The following is a 25,441-nucleotide window of genomic DNA, read 5'->3' on the forward strand; positions in this document are numbered from 1 at the left end:
GTCTGACACTTCAGTGTAGAGTATCAAATGGATGACCATTTATACAAAAAGCAATGGAAAAATGCTCAGAAGTTATTCTTAGTGTTTAACTTACAAGTATAAATATAGTTGCTGGGTTTCTGTGAATTTCAAACTGAAACAGGTTCAAGCTGAACCTATTTGATAAACCTAAAAAAGTGTGAGGGAAGAAGGAAAAAAGGACAAAGAAAGCTCAGGACCATAATTAGGACATGCAAAAAGAAATAATTCAGTGCTAGCTTTGGGTTCAGTCCCTGCCACCGTTACCTCTGCAGAAATCAGTGGAACCAGACTTGGGTATGAATAAAAGTAACGTATAGTATAAAAAACAAGATCAAAATATTTTTTTTTAACCTTACTGAAATCACAGCCTATTGACTCAAACAGTGAACATCTAATGTGCTTTGAGAGTTGCTCAGCACTGCCAAATATACCATCCAAGCGCGCCTTTTTGGCAGGACTGTACGCAGCTTGTATTTATTAGATAGGCAGCTATTTGAGTTGATTAGCTACAAACATTTCATGAAAAAGAAATAGTTGCTCATTCACTATAAATACATGTAGTTTTCTTCACCGCTTGCTGACTCAGCTTCACTTGTGGTCTGAAGGATGAAGTCATATGGGTTTTTCATATTCTTGTTTTAATTTGGAAGGTTGGGAGGGACCAGAGCAGCGGTCCGTTGGAGCTCGTCTGTGTTCTGCTGTACCACTCCAAGGACCAAGGCTGGAGAATCCTTCTGTTGGTACAGCAGAGCGAAGAATTCACCACCAGACCATCTTTTGGAGGCTTAGGGAAGGAGGAGACAGAACGATACCCAACGTGCTGACTACATACAGCTGGCAAACAGCTTAGGGGCTGGTGCCAAATTGTACACGTAGACCTGCACCCGGATCAGGACTTCTTAGCAGAGACTGGGAAGTGGGGTGGCTCCTTGACTATCTCTCCCCAAGCAACCTATGGAAACTGGGCTTATCAGAGCTTTTTCCTGAGATTTTTTTTAATCCAGCAGAACCCAATGTGTACTTGAGGAGAGCTCTTTGAATGCTGGGCATCTCCAAGTAGCAGAAATTACAACTGACATAACTTTTTACTGAAGCAGTTAAAAGATCATGGTCCTGATTTTCATACTGACAGTGGGACCATAACTGTTTTACTGCTTTCTTTTTCAGCTCACTAATATCCCCAGGTAGTGTTCTGATCTGGGATGGAGTTAGAACACAGCCATGGCCTGGAAGTAATGAGAAGGAAAGAGAGAATTGCTTGGCCCCCTGCACCAAGCTAATGAGTCCATCCTTCCAACAATCTTTCTCTTTACAGAGGGAAGTTTAGTTTTATTACTGCCCCTTTTGCTTCTTCAGGATGTGTACTTGGAAGGGTTCCTACTTCCACTCTTCTGGCTGCCCTCCATGCTGCTTTAAAATAATAATTGCAGACCTCGTTCTCCTCTTGATGGACTCCGAATACAACTTGAGTGTGTGTAGCTTGATACACACGTTGCTTTCTTTAAGATCCCACCTGATTTTTGACACAACAGCTTATAGTAACACTGCCTCGTATGAATGACTATGGGAAACAACTGGCAAGAGACCCGGGGGGAAAAAAGCTCTGCCCTTGGAGAAAGTGCCAGTTAGTGCCAGTTATACAGATTTAGAGGGACGGGCACTGCCACAGTACCAGCCACAGGGCAAGAATTTTTACAGCTCACATGTGAAGAAAGAACACTCTCACAAAGAGGATTATACATGTAATAGGGTGCATCAGACATGTAAGAGAAAACCAAACATATCAAACTCTGGAGCCATCTAATGCCGTGTGAAAAATGGGGCTTGGTCTAAAGTTTGTTTGAAGAAAGAACACTCTCAAAAGGGGATTATACATGTAAAAGGTTGCATCAGACATGTAGGAGAAAACCAAACACATCAAACTCTGGAGCCATCTAATGCCATGTGAAAAATGGGGCTTGGTCTAAAGTTTGTCCTTGTTGTGTGCTGAAATGCCGTTACTTGGAAAGCTGTCCTCATTTCCCTACCTTCAGAGAACTCCTTCCAGATAAATATTTAATAGTATAGACTTTGCTATAATTAACAGATTAACATGTGCAGAATTTGCTGAGGAGGATTTCATGGAATAAGATCAAATAATAGCAAATGCCAGCGCGTATCACCCACACACGTGCTTCATTTGGGATCTGCTGAAGGAAAGGCATATGCAGGGAACAAAACAAGGTACCCTTGATATTTAACAATCCAGTTGCTGTCAGCAGGATGCTAGGAAGGTAATAGAAGTAACCCTTAACCCAAAATAAGATTTTGCAAGTAGTGAGAGCTCTGAAAAAGTGTATATATACATTTGGTAATAAAGTTTTGGAAGATGATGTATAACTTTTATCAGACATGCAGAAGCAACCTACGTATAAAAATAAGAATTTGAAGGTACAAACAGCTGAATACCAGCAAAAAAAAAAAGAAAAAAGAAAAAGACAGATGTATCAGACATGCAGAAGCAACCTAGGTATAAAAATAAGAATTCGAAGGTACAAACAGCTGAGTACCAGCAAAAAAAAAAAAGACAGATTGCAAAAATGAAGAACTGGGAGGAGAACATTACAAGAGAGAGAAGGGTTTAACCTCTGTTGGTGTGCCACAGAATTGTCTGACCCAGGAAAGAATGGCTGGATTTTTAAATGACCAGTTTTTATGAATGACTCGAAAACACCCTTTTGAAGTGAGGGAGGACATCTCAGCACAAAGAGACTCCTCTTGTTGTCACTTCCCAGTGGAAACTGCTGCAAATCCCCTCTCTGTTGACCCACAGCAACAACTGGCGAGGGTGTATGCACAGGCAGCCGGAGACTGTCACTAGGACTGTTAAAATGGAAAAAATTTCGCTTATATGGCAGTTGATAGGGTATCCAGCTACTGCACAAGCAAGTCATTAGCGCTGTATTTTAACAAAATGAGATTGTAATTAGGTGCCTTTGATTCTAACGGCAGAATGAGTTGCACATTTCTGGCTGCCGTTCCCAAGGCGTGACACCAGAGCAATCAGCCATAGACTGACACAGACTCACAGCTCCTCCCTGGGCAGGACGAGACTCTCAGTCATCAGCCAGCAATAAATATCTCCACCAGGGCTGATAAGATTTCTCAGGCACGTATAGTACTTTTTTTTTGTTTGTTTTGTTCCTGTTGTTCAGTTCCACGAGCTGTCTCTGGGTTGAAGGAGGGTCTGGATGGCTGTTGACTTGTGGCTGCTTTGCCTTCACAGAATCACAGAATCTTCTAGGTTGGAAGGGACCTTAAAGATCATCTTGTCCAACCGTCAACCTAACTGACAAAAATAGACACCCACACAACAAACAAGGAGCATCATCACTAAACCAGACCTCCCAGCACTACATCAACCTGTCTTTTGAACACCTCCAGGGGTGGGGCCTCAACCACCTCCCTGGGCAGCCCATTCCAATGGCTGAGAACCCTTTCAGTGAAAAAATTTTTCCTAATATCCAGCCTGAACCTCCCCTGGGGCAACTTGAGGCCATTTCCTCTTGTCCTGTCGCCTGTGACTTGAGAAAAGAGACCGACCCCCATCTCTCTACACCCTCTTTCAGGTAGTTGTAGAGAGCAATAAGGTCTCCCCTCAGCCTCCTCTTCTCCTGCCTTGGTAGGAATTGAGAGCGTTCCTTTGGGCCAGCTGTCCAGAATGGAATGGGACCAGCAGAATGGCTTCCCTTCACTCCACAGTGTGGGTAGACTGTCCAGAATGTCCCCCAAACCCCAATTCCCCCCCTGTTAATGTCACCCTATGGGTCGTTAGTTGCAGAAAAATAGAGTAATTTTCTTCCCTACGCTGGGCTGTGGGACTGGGAAACCCTAAAGTTCTGTAATTTAGCTCCAAGTTACCTGTACAGCCCTTTCTCTTGGGACCTGAGCCCAGTGACTTCACCAAGAACCCTGTGCTTAAAGTAATTACAGAATCGGGTCCAGAATCTGGAACTACACATCCCAAAATGGAGATTAATGACTCCATTCAACAGCCATTCCCCAAAATAAGGGGTATTACCATAGGACGTCGCAAATGATGTGTGAAATTAGACACCTTTGCCGATTGGCAGTGCACAAAGAGGATAAAGAGAATGACATGTAATTATTACTGTGCTATTAGCTGTGATATTCAACCTATACAAAGACAGAAAAGTCCAATGAATTCAAAAGCCTTAGATTTGTTTAAAAAAGAATACAGTGCTTGGAGACTTCTTTATAGCAAACTTCACCAGAACTTTCTTCTGCAAGGGAAAAGGGTCCAAAAAAAAGAAAGGGAAACATTTTAAATTAGCCTCCTCCTCTCAAAGCTCATCTCCTCCTTTCCTTTCACTTGGAAAAAGTCAAGCACCTTTCAAGCACATTCCCAAATTCCCTTAAATATTTGGGGATGGGAAAAGAGGACTAAGACATTAGAAATGTTTTGGGATGACTGTGGTTGTACCTTTATCTGTCAGGATAAGAGCTGTAATGCTGTCTCATGTGCAGACAGAAATGAACACAAGGTATGTCTGCCAAACCACAGATTAAGAATTAGTTAAGAATCTTTTTTCCAATTTTATGACTTTTATGGTTTGTGGCAAATTATAGAGCGTACATTACACAATCTGAGAGATAAACTGTTAGCAAAACGTGTTAAAAAACAACTGAAGAAAGCTCAGGCAGCAGTGTTTGGCATCAGTTCTGTAAACTTCCCAGGGGTGATTTCAATAAATCCAGGAAGCCTCTATACATCTTGAGATGGATATGTCAGGGAAATCAGAATCTCTTCACTTCTGAAAGATGAACAGTATTATTTATATATTAAATGTTTTGAAAAGGTGAAATGAAGTTACATGTACAGAGAAAACTGAAGAATATTAATCCTGGACATTTTGTTTGCTACTTGGTCAACGGATTTTTTTTCACCTGTCTATGGGGTGCTTATCTTCTCTTTGTTTAGTTGATAAACGCATAATGCAAGTTTGTGAATACTGCATGATATTTTTATTAAGAAAAAAAAATATATTTACTACATAGCATCAACGATCACAATTTCAATTAAGAGCTGGCCAGCAGATCTTCAAAAGTTATGTTAAAAAGAATATTAACACTGAATTGTTTCTAATGGTATCCAGCAGGCATCAGCACTAGGCCCGACGCTATTCAATATTCCCAGCAGTGATCTGGAGGTGCAAACAGAAATTACCATGTTAAGGATCTGAGGATGACAGAAAGATTACTTAAGTAGTACATAGTGATGAGATCAAGGAAGAGGAGGTGTCTTTACAAGCTAGACCCATCAGAAAAATGAGCATTTTTAGGAGAGATGAATGCACGGTTATACATCAATACAAAGGAATTTCACCCCCAAAAAATGGGGTACAGTGCCTTGGAATGCCCTGACTCTGCAAGGATTTATGGGCCATAGTGGACCAGCAACTCAACACGAGTTCCCGCTGTGAAGCTGCATGAACAGAGCTAATGGAATCCTTGAATCCTGATGCAATTCTTGGAATAATTCCCATAGATCTGTTGTCCATATTTTAATGGGAATGGCGGAAAAAAAAATGGAGAGTTCACAAAATTGCATTCAAAATTAATTTGAGGGCAGGAGAAAATTATTTGCTGCTAAAGTATGAACTCAATCTGTTTGATTATCAAAAAGGAGGGCTGAGGGTGACTTGATTAAAGTTTATAGGTCATGGGAGAAAACCCTCCTATGCAAAGACTCTTTATCCTGAAGGGAGAATAACATAACAACCACCCCACCACCCCCACTGTCCCCCAAAAGAAAAAAAACAATAATAATTCTAGAAGCTGAACACTGACAAATCAGAAACAAAACGACTTTCTACTAATCAAAATAAATGTTGAAGTAATTTGCCCAAAAATGATGAATTCTGCCTATTGGCATATCTTCAAATCATGATACAAATTAGAATTTCACCAAATATTAGCTGTTCTTTAGTTAAATAATAATATTATTCAACTCGACACCCAATAAATCAAATAAATAAAATTTAAGGGCCTTTGACATACCAGCAAACTAGCTGATGCTGGATTTCAGAAATCCAAAGCAGAATAGAAAAAGGAAGAAATAAAATACAGAGAAATTAGAACGATCTCTTCAAAATTGCATTTTCTAAAGATCTGAGGCCTGATTTGGGGCTTTTGTTATAATTCTAAGGGAGGATCTCTGACTCTAGACCATATGCTCTACTGCGGTATGTATTGCATAACTATGGAAAATGTCTTAATGTAGGTATTTTTCATTCGCATAAAATTGTCTGTAAGAATTTATATCCCAGCTGGTATGATGTTATACAGAAACAATATCATGTGCTGTTCTGCAAGTTGTGCACATGTTTGGTTTCTGAGGCCAAAAATCAGGATGTGGTTTGAAGAAAAGTGGGAGGAGTCGACTAGTAAAAGTGTTATACCATATGACAACCTCAAAAAAAAAAAAAAAAAAAAAAGCATATCAGTTGGGAAAATATATAGCAGAAGCAGAGACTGCCTTTACTGCCATAACTAGTGATCTGCTGCACACATGTGCACATTCTCATACTGCTGGAGTTTTAAAAGAATAGTGTTGCAACCTGTTGTTTGCATACGCTCAACGTCCGTAACGATACGGCAAGACCACTGCCTTTTGTGATGTAACCTGACATGTCGTGCCAGGATAAATCGCTCCACTTTTCAATATATCAGCATTACACTAAATTATTAAGGATACAGAATGACTTCCATGTCTAGGCCAGGAGACAGGATGGCCATGCCATACTGCATGGAGGCCCGCTTGCAGGCTTGATCTTGATTTAAGAGAGGCTCCTGAGTAATTATCTGCTGAAGGGTAATCATCTGCAGGTCACCTCAGTGGATCAACACCTATAAATACTGAAAGGGCGGGTGTCAGGAGGATGGGGCCAGGCTTTTTTCAGTGGTGCCCAGGGACAGGACAAGAGGGAACGGGCACAAACTGGAACATGGGAAGGTCCACCTAAACATGAGGAGGAACTTGTTTCCTGTGAGGGTGGCAGAGCCCTGGCAGAGGCTGCCCAGAGAGGTGGTGGAGTCTCCTTCTCTGGAGACATTCAAACCCATCTGGACCTGTTCCTGTGCAACCTGCTCTGGGTGGACCTGCTTTGGCAGGGGGCTGGACTGGATGATCTCCAGAGGTTCCTTCCAAACCCCACCATTCTGTGATCCTGAGATTCTGTGATTTTAAAGATATCAGAATGATAGGTCTCATGATCTGGAAAATGCCCAACTTGTGAATGGTTTAACAGAGCTCTTCCTCAGGTGAGCCATGTGTCTGCTCAGGTCTGAAAATATTTTCCTGTTGGACCTCATATGGCCAAGTAGAAACATAATTTTTGATCCCTAAGTTAACATGTTAACATACTGGATCTCCCTGAGTATTTAACTTGGGTTAGAGATTCACAGTGGAGTGAAAGTATACAGCTTCAGTCTCAGTAAGTACATGTAATACATAAATTCAAAAAAAAACCACAAAAAACAAAAACAACTAAAACCAGCTTCAAAAGCAGTTTTATATAGGTGTACTCTTGATATATAAACCCATTGAAATATACTAGGAAAAATAGGTTTCTTGGGAAACTCACAACATTTGTAGCTCCCTGTTTGTTTCCTCCATTAATTTTTTGAAGTGTGTTGAAATTTTCAGGCTCCATATGGACACATTTAGTGACATTAATTTCTCTAGTATGTTCAATCAAGTTTTCAGTAGTTATTTTTTTTTAATTCTGTGTTTTCTGACTGTATGATTAATGTAAGTAAATAAGTAACCACCAGATGGAATGAAATTCTGCTTCCTGATCTTACGTAAGTACTGCAATTAAAATAACTTGAAATAGCAACATGAATAAACCATACACAAATTAGCCATTTTCACAATTCAAACGTAAGCCCAAAAGATGCCCCTATATATTAAAACCACTCTGGATTTAATTAAAGGCAGGAAAGCAGTTAATAAATGAAAGGTTATTCTCAAGGGTTAGTCTCAATTTTAATCTTTAATTTACTAACAATCCTAACACATCCCTTTATATCATATAGTAATTATGGTTCTCTGTTTTTTAGTAGAGCTTGGTATCTTTGGTGGAATCTGGAGAGCATGTGTCAGGGGTAAGACAGGCATTTCATCCACCTGCACCTCAGCTGGGAGCTGGTGCCTGCCACTGGGAAGAGACACCTTTGCCCCTTTACCGATAATCCAAAAAGCAAAATTTTGCATCCCTAATTTTGATGTTCTGATAAACTGTTTTGATCCTGTACTTGATTTGGTGATTTGATTAAACGCTGGAAGTTTCAAATGAGAATGGAACATTTTTTAATGTCTCTAACCCTATAAACTCGGACCTGTGTTCCAGGCTGGTTGTGGGAACACGAAGCTGCACATGGGTCAAGCCAGGGTATAGTTTAAGGTGTGCAAGACAAGAATCATAGAATCAAAGAATGGTCGCGGTTGGAAGGGACCTCTGGAGATCATCTAGTCCAACCCCCTGCCAGAGCAGGGTCACCCAGAGCAGGTCCCACAGGAACGTGTCCAGGTGGGTTTGAATGTCTCCAGAGAAGGAGATCCCCCCACCTCCCTGGGCAGCCTCTGCCAGGGCTCTGCCACCCTCACAGGAAAGAAGTTCCTCCTCATGTTCAGATGGAGCTTCCCATGTACCAGTTGGAACCGGTTCCTTCTTGTCCTGTCACTGGGCTCCACTGAAAAAAGCCTGGCCCCATCCTCCTGACACCCACCCTTTAAGTATTCATAGACATTAATCAGATCCCCCCTCAGTCTGCTCTTCTTCAGACTAAACAGACCCAAATCCCTCAGCCTTTCCTCATCAAAGAGATGTTCTAGTCCCCTCAGCATCTTTGTAGCCCTCCGCTGTCCCCTCTCCAGCAGTTCCGTGTCCTTCTTGAACTGGAGAGTCCAGAACTGGTCCCAGTGCTCCAGATGGGACCTCCCCAGGGCAGAGCAGAGGGGCAGGATGACCTCCCTCCACCTGCTGGCCACACTCTTCTTGATGCACCCCAGAAACCTCAGGTACTCACAGTCTCCTTGCACAGTCCACTTGCCCTGCAGTGACAACCCTCCACTCACCTTCATGTCACAGATCCTAGGACAGCCCTGAAATCCCCTGTTGCTAAAAGAGATGCATCAAGCAACCCAGGCTGATGGCAGGCCCGACAGCTCAGTTGGGGCACAGCTAAAGGATGGAGCAGGGGTCAGGAGACACACCACCCTGGGCATACTCCATGCTTTTTGTCATCAGTGCTGCCAGTGTAACCCATGGAGAGACTGTTTGCTTGTTGTATTTTACTTTTACGTAGGTTTTCCACAAGTTCCACTAATTTCCTGCTAATTTCTTTTCATGTAGCATGAAATATGCACAGCCATATGGCGACAGTTCTGTCACCAAAATTCTCTACAGGAGATTCATAACTATTTAAGTCGTGTTTTTTGGGGTTTTTTTTTAATCCTGCTCTTTTAAGAAATACTAATGAAATCAGCCTGCTTATTTAATGGAAAAATCCATGGCATTTGCATGTGGCTTTTCATACCATGGTATGCCCCAATCTGAATTGGTCTAAAGGTAAGGAACCCTCCAGTGTTATCTTTTAACAAACAGCCTTGAGATGTCAGCCAGACAGAGACATCCCTGAAAGGTGAGTAGCTGAAGCACAAAACACGGGCCATGTTAATGCTAAGTATGTTTTTGACAGAATTCTGCAGATCATAGGATCTCCTAAAGGAGGCTTTTTCATTCACAGCAACCCTCCTTTCTATCAGTCTCCGGAGAGCTCCATATTCCAGCAATTATACCAAAAATCAGTCCATTAAACAGTTAAAAACAAACAAAAAAAAAATCAAAAAACAAAACATACCCCACAAAAACTTAAAGTTGCCACCACCACCACCTTAAGCCACCAGCTCTTCCAGGATGTGTACCCCAAGCTAGTTTTTATCTTAAAAGCACAAGGTCCAACAGGCAATTTTTAAGCACACCACGAAAGACTATTCTGTTGCACTGTGAAACATCAAAGGACTGTACAACACCAGGCAGAAGCAGGTGTTGTCATCTTCTATTTACGTTTGGGGCAACTAAGACAGATAAAATGCCCCACACGCTTCTGCAATGGCAGCAAAGAACAGCCCCTGGAACGATTCTTTCCATCTACCCCAAACGCTGTGTCAGACAACTCTTTTTTCCCTGCCTGGTGATTTTCTTCATTATAAAATGCTTTTTCTTTTTTTCCTAGTTCCAATTATTTTTAAAGCAAATTAAGCAGTTTCTTTAGTTTTTTGTTTTGATGTTATCCTTATTGTTTCTGAGTTCCTCTTGCAATTTGGAAAATAAATACCTTTCCAGGCTGTATTCATTCATTTCTGTTGAATAACCTTGACTTCTTAGTTCTTCCTCTGTGAATGGAAAAAAGGAAAAAAAAAGTCATTACTTGTGCTGCCCGTTCACACATCTTGGTACACAGCAGTCTCACTGATGACTCTTCTGGACATTAGACTAATTGTCACTAAATTCAAGGGTCTAATTCAAGAAAACACATCTAAAATGGAAAAAAAAAACTGGTGCAACATTAAAACACACAGTTAAACATTTGCCTAAATTCATAACCAAGAGAATACAAAAATAGAGAGTTGGAAGCGTGATAAAACCGTAAAGGAGCAATCATTGCATGAATCAATGATTTTCCTTACAAAATGAACTCCAAAGTCATGGAATCATAGAATTGTCTGGGTTGGAAAGGACCTTTAAGATCATCTAGTCCAACAATCAATGAAACTCGACAAAAACAAAAAACCACATCACTAAACCATGTCACTGCTGTCCTAACGAAGGCCTAACAAATTAAAAGCCATTCTGCTTCAGTGTATAACAATCTTAAGGAGGGTCGAAGCTCTGCCTCAAAACCTCTGAGAGTCCCTTTAAGCAAACACTCATTGCAAGAAATGTCAGAAACATTCCATCTGCCATGTTCCTCTGGCCGGACAAAAAAACACATAGAAACTAAGCAAAATTAAAACAATCAGACTATTTCTGCCCCAAACTACGCCCCGTTTCTTTGCAGAGCCTTTGGAAACCTGAATGGTTTAAAGCGGTGGGTAACAAAGAGTGACCTCTGAGCAGCAGCTTCTGGGACTCGGACAGGTAAATAATTTCTTTCTTTGCTTCAAACTTGAAAATGAAGGCTGGGGTTTGCTCTGCCGCCGCTCACGGGGCTTTGCCTGACGGCACAGAGGTAGAGGCTTTGAGTAAAATGGAAATATCAGTTGCCGGGAGCATAATTGTGAGCAAATCCCGGGGAGCGAGGTCCCCGGTCCCGTTGTAGGTCGCCAGCTCCTCTTGGTACCTCACCCACCGGCGGGGGATGCTCAGCCCCACCATCTCTGTGCCCAACCACGGCTGGCAACAGGGCTGCCCAGATGTGTTCCCCCTGACTGCAGGCAGGAGAAGCTTCGAAGCACACACAGCCTGTTAAATTCCAGTAAATAAGTTACTGCGTATTTTAGAAGGAGCTTCTTACCACACAGCTCACAATTAGTGTGTCCATTTCGGCATTAAAAAGGTACCTAGGAAGAGAAAATGTGTGTATAAGTACAAAAAAAATATCAGAATAGAGCACTTAGACTGAATAATTAATACCGTTTTATGTTACGCAACCATATATTTTAATCATCAAAGATGACTAAGGCTACAAATTCATGTTTATTGACAAGGATGCATTTCTTAAGTCACCATTTAAAATGGATTTTTATGGCCGGTCTTAATAACCAAGAGGCAAAAATGTGTTGCACTACATGGGCATGCTGAAGACACAAGTTAAATGGCCAAGACTACTCTCTAACTCCCTAGGCAAAAAGGCAACAGAACTGAGATTGAGGCAGAACAAAGGAAGAACTATCCGATTCTCCCTGTATTTACCATCTTTAAATATAAGTAAAAGCACCAGTGAGTCTAAAAAAAACCCCAAAGTTAACGAGTTTGCCGGGCTCACAAGATACTATGAGTTTGGGTTATGAGTTTACATAACTAAGGAATGTCACAGGTCCAGTCCATAATTCTGATTTCAGCAGAAATACTACCAGGAAACATGTTTTACACCAAAAAGTAACATTTTCTCATCTCCTCTTTACCAGTGAGGTCACTTCCTTCTGTACGCAGGAGGAAGAAGATGTAGAACCACGAGGTTCTACCTGCTCTCAAATTTCTTCATGTTCTTACATAATTAATGGCACAACTGAAAAAATGCTTTAATTCAGCTTCCCTTCAAGAATGGTTTTCAGTAGTGTGCTTACAACTTCTAGCAGAAATATAGCCCAAAATGTTTTGCTGTCTTGAGGCATGTAGTAGTTATACACAAGAATGAGCTTCACACATCTTCCTACTCTACCACAGTTGCACCATGAAGTTTACTCAATGTTTCCTGAAATAAACACTTGTATCGTGACTCCCTGACCCACCTCCCTCAGGGTGGACCCCACTGATTGAAGTTGTAACTCAGCAAAGAGGCTCAGGATTGCACTCCTGAGCAGCTCAGGGAACATAAATTCTGGTACCAAGAGAAGCGATGAGAAGCTTAGGGCAAGATCAAAATTTGGATACATTTGGAAGAAAACTTATCAGCAAGGATCCAATTAAACACAGTTATATTTTGCTTCCCTGTGACTGTTTCACAAGTAGATGATTTTTATATTTGGAAAGTGACTCGCATCACTAAAGTAATGCCCAACTAGTCATAAGAACCGCATAGGGTGACTCCATCCAGTGTAAAGTGGCTTGTGATCACAACGTGCCTCAGGATGACTTCCACAGTGATTATTTGAAAGAAATGCCAAAAAAATCCACTAAAAAAATCAGTTCTTTAAATATTCCCAAAAGACTTCCTCCTGTGAAAGATGGAGAATACTAAGCAGTAATAACAAAACTTCTGTGAAACAAAAAAAGAAACTCCTCTTTTAGGGTTTTTGTACCTGGATAGGTTCCAGGATAGATTCAAATTCATAATTGAAAGATTTATTTGTTCAGAACTGAATATGTAAAACTCTTCAGAAGGGTGTGAAATTACCTTGCAGGCCTCAGCTTTCTCCTTTTTCGTTTTCATCACTCACTATAAAAGCCCTCCACGGTGGTCTGTTTATTCCCAAATGGACTGACCAGGAAGAAATAAGTTTACAGTGAATCCACTTTTTCTTTCTTTCTTTTTTTTTCTTTTTTCTAAGTTATCCTGCATATTGCTCCCGATTTGGACCAGGCACACTTTTATTTAGTACCCTCTCTACCGTATTCACATCTGTCAACAAAAAATGCACATCGCAGTCACACACCAAGGCACAAGTCACAAAACTCACAGAAAAAAAGTAAAAGAAATGATATTTATATGTCATTTCAATAGTCAGGGGAAAAGAAGTGTCCCAGTCCCTCTTTCTAAAAATAATGCTTCATACAGGTGTCATCTCTGTATTTCACTGGAGTTATCAAAAGGAAAAAAAAAAGTTGTCATTTATGGAAGTTGCTTCCTGCTATTGGAATAAAACGATCTGCTTTAAATCACAGTTCAGGCTGTCTGTACTTTCCTTCCATGAAAATCACTCTTACACGTAGGGAAATGGGAAAAAAAAAACCCAGTTATATTAACCCACCGCCAACCCAAGTGATGTACAGACACAGCACATGGAAACTCTCATGGTCACCCATTCCCAACAAAAACGGGTTGGAGGTATTTACTAGGGCTTAGAAAAAACAAAACGAGGAAGAAGAAAGCCAGCGACTCCTGCCACCCCCAGCAGTGACGCGCTGATGAATAACCCCACCGGATGGTCTTGTCAGGCATAGCTAATAGAGATGAAGAAGTCACTAATTAGGGCATTAATTCTGCGCTGCACCGCAGTTGCGATGCGGCCCCCCCCTTTCCATTGACAGGTGCAATACGTGGGGGCAAATTTCTTGGCATCAGCGGTCCCCCCTTCTGCATTTACATTGCTAAGCAACACCACTGCTTTGATTGACTTATGGACCGAGCCACACTCTCACCTCTTCCGTACGGAGAGGGAAGATTGATCCCGACTTCACTGCCTCAGTTTTACACAGACGGAGGTCCAATGAATTAAGTGCACTTACTCCTAATTTACAGTCGCGGAAGAGAAATCATTTTCTTGATCACCCTTCTGTTTAGAAAGCTCCAACTCTTTTGAATAAAACAAAGTTCCGCTGGTCTGGAGCTGGCGTGACAGTGAGGGGCACAGTTCCATGTATTTTTCCACGGGAAGATGGCAGCTGTCCTCGAAGTGTAATGCGAGTTAACTAGGCAAAGGTGATTGACTGATGCGGAGGTTAATTGCTTGTTGGCACGCTAGAAAGCCTATGCTAACAAGTGCTGCTTATAACTAACAAGTGCCAATTATTTCCTTATATTCTAGTACACATTATATTACGCTCGGCACTATCCAAACATCCAGAAAGATCCAGGCATCCCTGCCCTCATCTGATGAGTTAATGATTTAAGAAAACTCTGCCAGCTCCGGACAGAAAGGACTGGGTGTGTGTCTCTTAGCAGGGATGTACAATTCTTTATATCACATTATACCCCAGCGAGCCCTGGGTAAAGTCATCAAGGCACTGAACATAGAGTCATCATGGAGGTGCAAAGACTTGTCTGCTTGTAGACTTTGTTCTCCCTGTTGCTGGCCAAAAGCTTGTACCAACAGATATTGCTGATTATATTAGAAGCCAGTGAAGTCTTTAAAAGTGCTGATATTTTAATCCTGTTTCCACATCTGCATGTGGAAAAAAAAAAACCCCGAAATTTTCTATATATAATCAGTGATCACGCCTGACGAAACTTCCCACCTAATAGGTAGATTATTATGTAAAATATTGCCCAATGCTTGTATAATGCATTCACCTAGCTTGAAAATATGCTGACAGACCTAGAATGCAAAACATCATCCATTGTTAAATTGATATTAAATTCATAATTTCGTTCCTGAAGCATCAGTAAATACCAATTTTAATTGCGTTAATAAAACGTGAATTATGAAAGTAGAATTGTACTGACTAATACAGATTTTCACTATGATAATAATGATTTAAAATCAGATTAAAAAGTAACAGCTCCTAAAGAAAGAGGAAGTTAATGTACCAAAAATAATAGTACAAAGCCAGGCTGCCCCCCCCGCCCTCCACCTTAGAGAAGTCATCCACCTTGGAGCAGCTGGGATAAAACACAAGATTGACCTGAGTAGAGAGGCTACTGGTCTTTCAGGCTTTCTTTGCAAGAAATTTTAGGGTAAAACTGCGTGCTTGAGCTGCTACACCTTGTGTCATCTCATAGTAAACATATGCAAGGGCATCAGGGCATAGTATGTGAGGTGAAAGCCTTTGGAAGTGCATTAATTGTAAAAGTTTGGAATTACAACGTCCTCTTTCCCTTTTTTAACAGCGAAGATGTAGGATGCACCAAACACATCAAAAAAAGGTTAGAAGTGCCTGAGCTAGAGTGGGATCCCTCCTGGTTTGGCGGCGCAGAGGGTATTTCAGCACATCCCTACCCCAGGAATTCAAAATCAGGCAACACCAAGTTCTCTGAGCGCCCAGCTCGTTCACGGGCACCCAGAAGAGGGCTGGGCGAGGGGACCCTCAAAAAGGAAACGGCCGAAGAGAACCTAAAAATGTTAAAACTGCATTTGCAAATATTGCATCAGTATTCCTGGGCTGTTTTAGAATAGATATGTACATTTCTGTACCCATCAAACACTTAATAAAAGATAGCTCCTCTAGGCAATTTGCAAACTATAGTTTCATCTCGATATATGTCAGTGTAAATCAGGAACCTTCAGTTCTCAGTTTTTCTAAACAAGTCTGCCATAATCTCTCCTCGCCCTGCTTCCGTCAGACCCTCATAAATCTACCACATTGCTCTGTCTCCTCAGAATGCAGTCAAATTCGCAAATATTTTAAAGGAATAGTGAAATACACATAGAGCAAGTCTATCATCCTCGCAGGAGTTAGTAATTTCCTTCACTTGCAGTATATATTTCATTTTAACACATCTTTAATAGACACCAACTAATCATGTTTAAAGGCTACCTCTTTATTATTGCCCTTTATCCATAAACTGCTCTTTTAGCTGACCTTAATATATAAGGTGAAGATAGGCAATCGTTCCGTATAAATGCTTACATATATGATTTTGATTTTAGGCTATGTTAGGTAGAACTACTTTGGCTGGACGTAGTTAATATTTTCTTAATTTTCAAGGGCCTTTGTTGAACGTATATGTTTTTGTTCTAAACCACCTAATACTCTCAGAAATACCAATGACCTAAAATTCAGTACCTTCGGGTTTTTTTCTATATCCTGTATTTTATAAAAGAATAAAAACATAACAGCATTTATAATTTCAGATGTTTTAAGAATAAAATACTACATGAAATTTATAATATAAAAATTCCTTTTTCCTGGAATTACAGTTTTGTATTTATTGAATGCGTTCACAGGCTCCCTTAGGATGTGAAATGTATGGAAATATATGTGCATTACTAAAGAAAGAACTAAATTTATTCTTTCCCCACATCATGCTCTTCTTTGCAGTAGAGGTTTTTAATTCAACACAGAGCTAGAATGAGATGGAGCCAATTTCCTGGTCTATATGTGTGACAAATGCTAAAAGTGGCACAAGATTAACAAATTAGTTGATGTATATATCTTTAAAGATTTTTTTTACTATGTCCCAAATCAAAATGCATGCTTTATTTGAAATGAAGATTTCTCCAGAGTTAAGTATTAAACAGGACCGTATATATTCTTGTAATTTTAAGAGGGAACGATGGCACATATGACAACTAAAAAACTGCAACCTGAAAAAAAATTGCATAAGAAGGCTTTTATGGCACATCACTCTGATAATAACAACTTTTAGTGCTATAAATTGTGTATTTAGTGATTAAATCTGATATTTTAATGAGAAATTTGCTGTGGAAAAGTTAATTATTTCAGTACACGAGCATTTCTTTTATACATGAATATTGACAATGTATTAACTACCAAAATCTGAAATTCTTTCTTGTTAAGCCATGTGTCAGGTAGGTGCTTTTTTTTAAAGTGAGTATGGAGAGATCTACGTTATAGACATGTGTGTCATTATAGAAAGGTTTCTTTATGATGGTTTGAAATAAAAAGTATGGAACTTGACCTTTTTAGCTGACATAGTAATCACCTACTTGATGTAATCCAGATATCTAACACCAAACAATAAAAACATCTGTGACAACAAAACCATGTAAAGCTTGTGGAATTATTTCATTTTTAAAAAAACGATAGCAATATTTAATAATCAGATAAGCCTGGATTGGTTCTTCTTACACAAAAACTTTTGCGCTTTGCAAATGCTAGTTTTAAAGGGCTATTAACTTAGACGTGAAAGCTTTTTAAGCTCTCATGCATATGTTTTGGAGTTACCTCATTCATTCTGCTTTTAGGACCTTGTCATAGTCCACCTGTTTTGCTTTTGCTTAAATTACATCAAAATAATAGCTTGCTTTAGAGGGAAAAAAAAAAATATAAAAAATCCCTACATTTCTACTGACTGTATCCAAACACGATAATATGCTTAAAATTCAAGAGGAGCCATATTCAGGTTGCATGTCTCAGTCACCCAATCTCCCTCTCACATATCTGTTCATGTTGACAGACTATGTCATAATACATCAACAGAAAGATCAGCATAGAAGAACAAAAATTCATCGCCTGACAGCAAGAGGAAAACTGATTTCTACTATTAAATTAGCAAAAATATAGCAATACTTCACTACCAATAAGGACACCGCGGCTAAAAGCATTCACCGTATTATAATTCTGAATAAGCACTGGGAATTTTTTGTTTCAATAATCTTTAAACACTAAAAAAAAGGGGGGGGGGAAGAGGGTGGACTCCAGGATGCCTACGTCTTTACAAGTAAAGGATTGATTTCTGCCAAACTATGCCATTCTGCTTTGTTTCCGTTACTATTTTGAATATTATTCCTAAATATTCATTTAATTAGGGAGCACCGAGCGCTGGGTCTGTAGCATTCAATTCTGACAGAGGTTTTTCCTTGGGAGGTCAAGGAGACACGTGGAAAAGGCTGTGTATCAATAGAGCCCATCAGCTTCTTTGTACCCGAGAATTCCTACTCCTGTAAAAAAAGTCTTGTGACTCTCTCCTTGCTAGATATAATTTTAATATACCATATTGAGCAGTGGTGTTTCGCTCGGAATTTAACAATACCTGGAATAAATAATGTCTTTTGCAGCCTGGGGCAACATCTGCCACTTATGCATTAATTCTGCCCCTGTTTGAACACCCTACAACATATGCACTTCTCTTTTGTCTGTTATCCCGGAGTTGTGTTATTCCCAAATATTGACATCATCTACTTTTATCAGCACTAACTGCTCTGAAGCTTCCCAGCCTCATGCTCAGCTCTATTTCTCTCTATTGATTATCTTCCTCACTCCAGCAGGTAGCCAGCCAGCGAGGCTGTCCTGAGAAATAGCTTCCAATGACTTTATACGCACAATTTACACGGAATTGTTTAAAGAAGATATTAGCCTCAATACAAATCAGTGAACCTCATTTAGTCAATACTGCACAATTCAGCTGTTGGCACCCTGTCACATGTTAGTCTTTAAAGTCAACTACCATACCCAATCTGCACATTAGCCCTAGTATTTAGTTTCATATTAAAATGAGGCTAGTTTTTCACTTTTCTTTTTTGAAATCTATTCAATATACTTTTTACATCACCTCATTGAACCATATGATAGTAATATAATTTTAAGTATAAAAACCTGAGATTAAATGCTTGATTTTTGACAGTGTCCTTAAATATAATAAATTCAAAGGGAAATACTGTTAAGCTAAAATGGAGTGTTTTTCATTAAGTCCAATCAAATGGTAGACAACAAAGGATCTTTTATTTGAGAATATGAAGTGAAAATGAAAACCAGAAAACCTTTACTAAGAAAAGGTCTAGCTAAATTATGTTGGAAGGAGGTCTCCAGATTGAACCTGGGTGTTTCTTTTGCTAAAAATGAATTAAACTAAGATGCACTATGGGAGAATAACTTACAAAGAAGGAAAACCTAGTGCTTTATAAAGATGAAAACAGGGCCTAAATACAGTTAAGTTAGAATAAAAACTACAAAGAAAGATCAAATATTAAAAAAAAAAAACCAAAACAGCCAACCCTTACTGTAGCACCTAAACTATTCTTTTATCAGCAGGACAAGGAAATTTGGGGGAATTTTTTTTACCCCTTTTGCATTCCACTGCAGGGCTCTAAAACCCTCGTTGGACATTTATATGAAAATAAGCTTTTCCTCCTACCCTACCAGCCTACGATCTAAATGATGATTTAGACTCCATCTAAAAGATAGCAGAAACACAAAGTCTATGTGCTTATCCCTGAATCTGTTACTTGAGGAATAAGACAGCTTTGCTGTTGTTTGCAATCTGAATTAGACTCTCATCTTTTAGTGCATTTAGCACATCCGTGATGTTTATACTAAAATTTCCATGGCAGCAGGACAAAAATATAGATATTGTTGATAATTTTGGGAAGAAAAAAAATACTTGGGTTTGCTGTATTGGGCAAAGAAATGTTTATGTCTTTCTTGTAAGCTCTTGCTCTTATAAAACAAAAATGCATAGGCAACCTGCAAGGACCCATGGCTGTCAGCTGCTGCAGGAGGCAAAGAAAAAGAGAGGTCTGGCAGTATGAAGACAAAAAAATAATTTAAAAAAACAGAAAACAAAACACACAAAAAAACCAACATAAAAATCCAGTTATCCCCGATTTATAATTCGTGATTGATATGTTGGAAAATGCAGAAGGAAAGACTCAGAAGCCTTTTTAAGTCTGGAGTTACCGAGACACATCCAAATGCTTCTGGGGGAAGGTAAAAACTACGCAACTAGTTATCCACAGGGAACACAGGTATCGGGCAACGGGCTTTATTCTACATGGTAGGAATCTGAATATAAAAATAGAAATATTTTGTCATGACCTCTGCTCCCTGCTCTGCTCCCTTTCAGGCTCAGTGAGCGGTAGCTGAGGGTCCCATCCCCAGGTGAGAGGGAGATGCTGGATGATGCTGGATGATCTCCCTCTCGCTCACACACACACACATTCATCCCAGCCTGACGCCCATAGAAAAGCCTTCTCCCTCCTCTGAGCTTCTACCAGGAGCCTTTCAGTGACCAAAAGAGAAAAAAAAAAAACAGCATTGAGGGCAGAAATAGCTGCATTTTCCAGCAGCAAAAGGGCAGGTGGGGTGTGGGAATCCCTGGTGCTCGTGTCTGCGGCTCTGCCTGCACTGCTGAAGGGTTTGAGGGCTATTTTCCAGGGGTCTAAATATGTTTAGGATAAGGGCACTCGGAAAGAGAAACCTTCCAGACACTGTTTGCTCTGTTTGCTTGGGCAGACCTGCTTATTTAAGGAAAAGGAGAAGTTAGGCTGCCCTTCAGCTGCTGCATCCTGTGTACCTCCCCATTAACCACTGTGCTCTTCCGATTGCATTAGAAATGACAAAAAGTACATGCAAATTCTTTGACTTATTTATTATATAAATTACATCTTGGGAAATCTTACAAAACGCTTATATGCATTCGGTATTTAAATATGTTAAAATACTTCTACTGGAACATTTCCTGTGAAAAGATCGCATTGCTTATATGCATTCGGTACCTAAATATGTTAAAATACATACTGGAACATTTCCTGTGAAAAGATCGCATGAACCAATAGTGCCATAGTTCTTACCTCAGCCGTGTCTAAAAAGGATTGATAGATAGGATTGTAGTCAAAAATATAGCTAATTTGAAGGTTGTTTCTAAAAATCCTAGTCCTTTAACCCTAACTCGGTGTTACACATTAACATGTAATGAATATTCTGTATAAGCAAGTTCAGGGAAACAGTCAATAAGCCCACAATGAGCAATACAGCATTTTTAGACAGAAGCAGCACAAACAGTACAACCACACACACATTCCCAAAGTTTATTAAGTGAGGTTTATGCAGGGTTTTTTTTCAGGAATTAAAAATATCTTTAATTATTATTACCTGTGTTTTCCTTCGTTGTGACAGAATAACGAAAAGCAACAATAAACACAAAATTTTTTACTGCTGCTTCTCTTATCTATGTTCATTATTAGAGAGAGGTGGATTTACTCTGTGCTTAAGTTAAGCTACACTGGTCACCTTTTCTGTACTGTCTCAAAGTGGTAACTGGGCTTGGAAAGAAACCTAGGAAGTAGATTAGTACTGGTTAATATTTAGGAGAAAGGACAACTTTTCTGCCTGAAACTTGAAAGTATTTGTAGCCCAAACAAATGTCTTATTTTGTTTCTGTAATGCAGGTGTTTACACTTTCAGATCTCAGGATTTCTTTAAAAACCAGCACTACACGGAAAGGTGCGCATGAATAATTCACAGTCAAGTTTCCTTAGATATTTATGTTGAGAATATACTATTAAAAATACCTAATGGGGGAAAAAAAAAGAATAATTAAATAACATTGTCTTCCCCCAAAAAGCATCATTATTAAAATATGATTGTGTTATTTATCAGTGGCCATTGTTAGTTTCTCTGCTTGATTACCTTCTGATTAATGCTCATAAATTTGAATTCAGACATACTTAGTTTATTTGATTTTTAGACAGAAGTCAGTCAGCATTAGTGTATCAATTTTTCATCAGAAAATAGCAATGCCTGTTAAAACCACTTTAACAAACGTGGAGTCTCTACATGGGACCGTATGATCAAATGCTAATTATACCATTAAGATAGGAATTAACTTTAAAAAAAAAAATGAAATCAAACTGTTTACGGGGCATGTGAGTCTCAACCGGACCTTCTTTGGTCCTGCAGGTGTCTGTGCAGTACATGGAAATATTATAAAATTATGAAAGATGCTTTGATTAAAGAGGTCTGAGGGTGGAAACGAAGAGACTTTTGGAAGAGCCCTCCTTGGGAAACCTCCTGCCCAACCCTTCAAGACACCAGCAGACCTTTGCCACCTGTAGAGCCCCTTCCTACATGGGAAAAGGGTCCAGTGCTGCATCACTGGTAATTAGCAAGTGTGTTTTAAGGGAAAGCTCTAGATATAGAAACCACTCAAAGTCCTCCAAGCCACGCCAAAGGGGTCCCAGCCCCACAATCCAGCCTCACCAAGAAGACCACCTCTGGGGGTTTGGAAGTTAAGCAGTAAACCAGACACCCCCTTCCATTGGAATCCTGAAGATAATCCTATATCGATGCTCAGCTGGTGCAATGTGTGATTGTTGTGTTCAGGAGATGAAGTGGAATTTGAATTTTGAAAAGGGGAAAAAGAACTGTGAAGAGTTTTGGGGAAGGCCCGTTCAGCTCCCACCTAATTTAAAAATTAGCCTTGGCTGTCTTCTCACTCCGTCACTTCTTGAATCAAAACTCCAAATCTGAGTCTGTTCCTTTCTTACCCATGTTAAGCAGCGTTAAGTAGAGTGAAAATATTTTGCTTACGTTAAGGAATAGTTTTCGTGGAGGAAAAACACCCTTTGGAGTCAATAGCAAGGTCTGCAATTTATCTTAGTGTGTACAAAGCGTAAAGACTGTCAGCCACGATGGAAAGTCAGTATTTACCATATTTCTACCCCCTCAAAAAACCCCACCAAACACTTTAATTTTTCAACATTACTGAATACCTTCCCTTATATTAGATTTCACTGCATTTTGGGAACACACCTTGCAGTGTCAGTGTTCTCCCTCCTCTCTCTCCCTCTACCTCTCGCCTCTGCCATCTCGATTTTAAATTTGCCGGAGCCTATTTAAGTTTATAAATAACCTTAAACTGTTGAACTGCTCGCTAGTTTATTTGAACAGGAGACAATGTTATTGAAGCAAATCTAGTTAACAAGATAATTAGCTTTTGCAATATTCCTCCGAAGGCTGGAAACCAACAGTTCATCACTGCACTGTACAAATAAGAGTATGTAATTGTTCAGCCTGTGCTTAAGAGTGGCTCTATCAAAACTGACTGGTCGCATTACCAGCAAAGAGATTGGTTTCAAAAAGTATCCGAGGGCCACCTAAAACTGATTAATTCCCTAGAAGTGGGAGAATGAAAATATTTTCCAGTAGCAACCCACTGTAAAGAAAAAAAAAAAAAAACGCAGGCTACTGCTGGTGTTGAAAAGATGGGGCTGGAACCAAGAAAATCCTTTTTCTTGCTTCCACAAAAAGCTTTGGGCCTAATTATTTTTAAGTATAATCCAGCCAACATCTTCTCATGCTTAGCTGCACTGAGTGACACTATTTGTGATGCCCAGTCTGCTGAAACTGAGCAGGTTGCTGTCAGTTTAAAAATGACTATAATAAAAGTGACCATGAAGATGGATCTTGTGATTTTGCGTTTCTAATCAGTCATCTGTGAAGAACACTTTTGCTTTGATTCAGCAGACTGGTGACAGCCATGATTGATAGTGCATGAGGATGAAAAAAGGTTATTAACTGTCTTCCTATTAAACTCAATGTATTACCCCTCTAGGTGCATCTCATACTTTAACTTAAAGTACTTACTCAGGTAAGGTCACGAATGAACTCCATAAACACCGTATCCATCCTCCTGGAGATGAACCGGCAACTCTAATGTTAAATTTGGAAAGTTCAGCATTAAACCACAGCCGGATCCTGCCCCTTAATTCCGGCACCGAAGCCAAAAAACTCCGGGTGCATCTAAATATCCAGCTGCACACACACGGGCTGGTGTGGAAAAGGGGATGGATCAACTGTGTCCGTGTGTTTCACTTACTGCAATAGTCCCAAAACACAATTTTGAATAATATTACATTAACAAAAGCAACGTGGGACAGGGACGGGCAGTGTCTGTGGGGATAAAGTGTAAATCCTACGCAGAAAAGAGCATTTTACCTGCCGGCAGTTGACTGCGTTATTAACTGGATCAGGTGCCATTTTAGTAATTTATGAAGGCTTCCTATTAAAAAAAAAAATCCAAATGCTTTAGCATAAATGTAAAAATATCTATTTGGTGCCTTACAGCACGTTTTAGTTGTTTTTATTTTATTCTTTGATGATCTTATCAAGCAATACACACCACTAGCTACTGAGAAAGAAAAGAACGTGCCACGGACATTCAGATTTAAGATAATTATTTGGTGGTAAAATACTGATTCCTAGGGTACTGCTGGTTCTGAGGATGTCTGTGTGAAGAGATAATTTTGGAGAGGTTTAAGGATAAAAGCGTGGAATGGGTTCCCTGTGTTCATTGTCATCACTGATGCCAGAAAGGAGCAGCGAGGGGAGAGCTGCCTGCACCCCGCTTCTCACACTCACGAGTTTATTTTGGGGAGTAAAGATGAAAAAACCCTGTGCTCGCCTTTTTTAGAATTAGGTGTTTCATGAACAGTTCTTCATAATCAATAGATTTTAGATGTTGGGTTTGTTGTTTGATTTTTTTTTTTAAATTGATTTTATCTTTATGAGTAAATCTCAGCTGCTCCCTGAATTTGTTTCTGCGCGTCGTCCGTTACAATCGTTTTCTGTTAAAAGTAAGTAGACCCAAAGATCAAAAATCCCGTGGCTCCCCCGAGAGCGTGCACACCGGCATCTGAAGGAATGTGCACACACACTTGTTTAAAACGAGCTCTTTCCACACCGTATACAGGATCTGCCCCCAAAATACATCTATTCCGTATTTGCCTTCCGCAACATGAAAACAGACTTTTAAATTTAGTTTCATAGCGGTCCGTCATTTCCTCTTTCAAATGATATCAAAAATATTTCTGCACTCCTTAAAATCGTTTCCGAGGGAAGCAAGAATATTACTCCAAGCTAGATGATTTGGGGAGAAAGAAGGAAAAAGCCTGTCCCTGCCTTGACTGCTCTCTAACGCGCCGTCACGCAGAGGGTCGGCAGCAGAACTAGGGGTTTTAATTTTTTCAAGGTGGTGGTGAATGGCAGGGACTCCCTTTTATTTCCAAACACAATTTTTTAGAAAGCATTCGTAGCAGGTTCAAATGAATTCAGAATAAATATAATTGATAATAAATATAATTCAGAATGAATATAATTCAGAATAAATATAATTCAGACTAAATACAATCTACCTGACGGGATGATGCTATCGCGCAAGAAACGTTAAACCATCCCCTCTAAGATCTTTATATCTGGAAAAGTGTGTTCCTTTCAGGTGTGGACTTGGGAATAGGCACCAATTTTCCCTTCGGTAAGGTTTCTGCTTGATAATAAATGGCGCTGCCGTTGTGGCCCCGTGTGGATTTACAGCTGGCAGGCTTTTCTCCCTGACAATTTGGGGTCACCGCAGA

General features: G+C 39.9%; 1 long non-coding RNA gene across 1 annotated transcript; it reads right to left on the reverse strand.

Moving 5' to 3' along the window:
• Positions 1–5,040: 5,040 nt before the first annotated feature.
• LOC106893714 lies at positions 5,041–11,916 on the reverse strand. The gene is made up of 3 exons (XR_001413156.1): positions 11,605–11,916; positions 10,426–10,483; positions 5,041–5,225 (listed from the first exon to the last, which is right to left on the reverse strand). It is a non-coding gene; the product is annotated as an uncharacterized LOC106893714 (long non-coding RNA).
• Positions 11,917–25,441: the final 13,525 nt, after the last annotated feature.

The sequence above is a fragment of the Calidris pugnax genome, unplaced genomic scaffold (genome assembly GCF_001431845.1).
Source record: "Calidris pugnax isolate Ruff unplaced genomic scaffold, ASM143184v1 scaffold61, whole genome shotgun sequence".
Taxonomy (NCBI): domain Eukaryota; kingdom Metazoa; phylum Chordata; class Aves; order Charadriiformes; family Scolopacidae; genus Calidris; species Calidris pugnax.